At 39.1% G+C, this 202-nt stretch overlaps 1 protein-coding gene across 1 annotated transcript in view; it reads left to right on the top strand.

The window, feature by feature from the left end:
* LOC118338288 (interleukin-13 receptor subunit alpha-1-like) overlaps positions 1-202 on the top strand; it is an 11,342-nt gene that overhangs the window by 7,658 nt on the left and 3,482 nt on the right. The window lies entirely within an intron of this gene.

Genomic DNA, 202 nt, shown 5'->3' with positions numbered 1-202 from the left:
ATTTGAGCTGTTATTTATGGGCTCAGGCTAAATTAGTGTTGCGGTTTGAGGAGGCACTGTAATTGTCGTCATCATAACATCATGTGGAGATGATATTCATTCCATTCATCATCATTCTTTGATTATTTCATAATGGGTACAAATGTGTTGCCTCTACACCAATGTCTGTTTTCATATCCACAATAGCAGCACCCCGACTCTG

Source organism: Morone saxatilis, unplaced genomic scaffold (genome assembly GCF_004916995.1).
Source record: "Morone saxatilis isolate NCDOM2014 unplaced genomic scaffold, NCSU_SB_2.0 Contig4, whole genome shotgun sequence".
NCBI lineage: Eukaryota > Metazoa > Chordata > Actinopteri > Moronidae > Morone > Morone saxatilis.
Note: the sequence above shows the minus strand (reverse complement) of the source record. Positions and strands in the feature narration are given on the sequence as shown.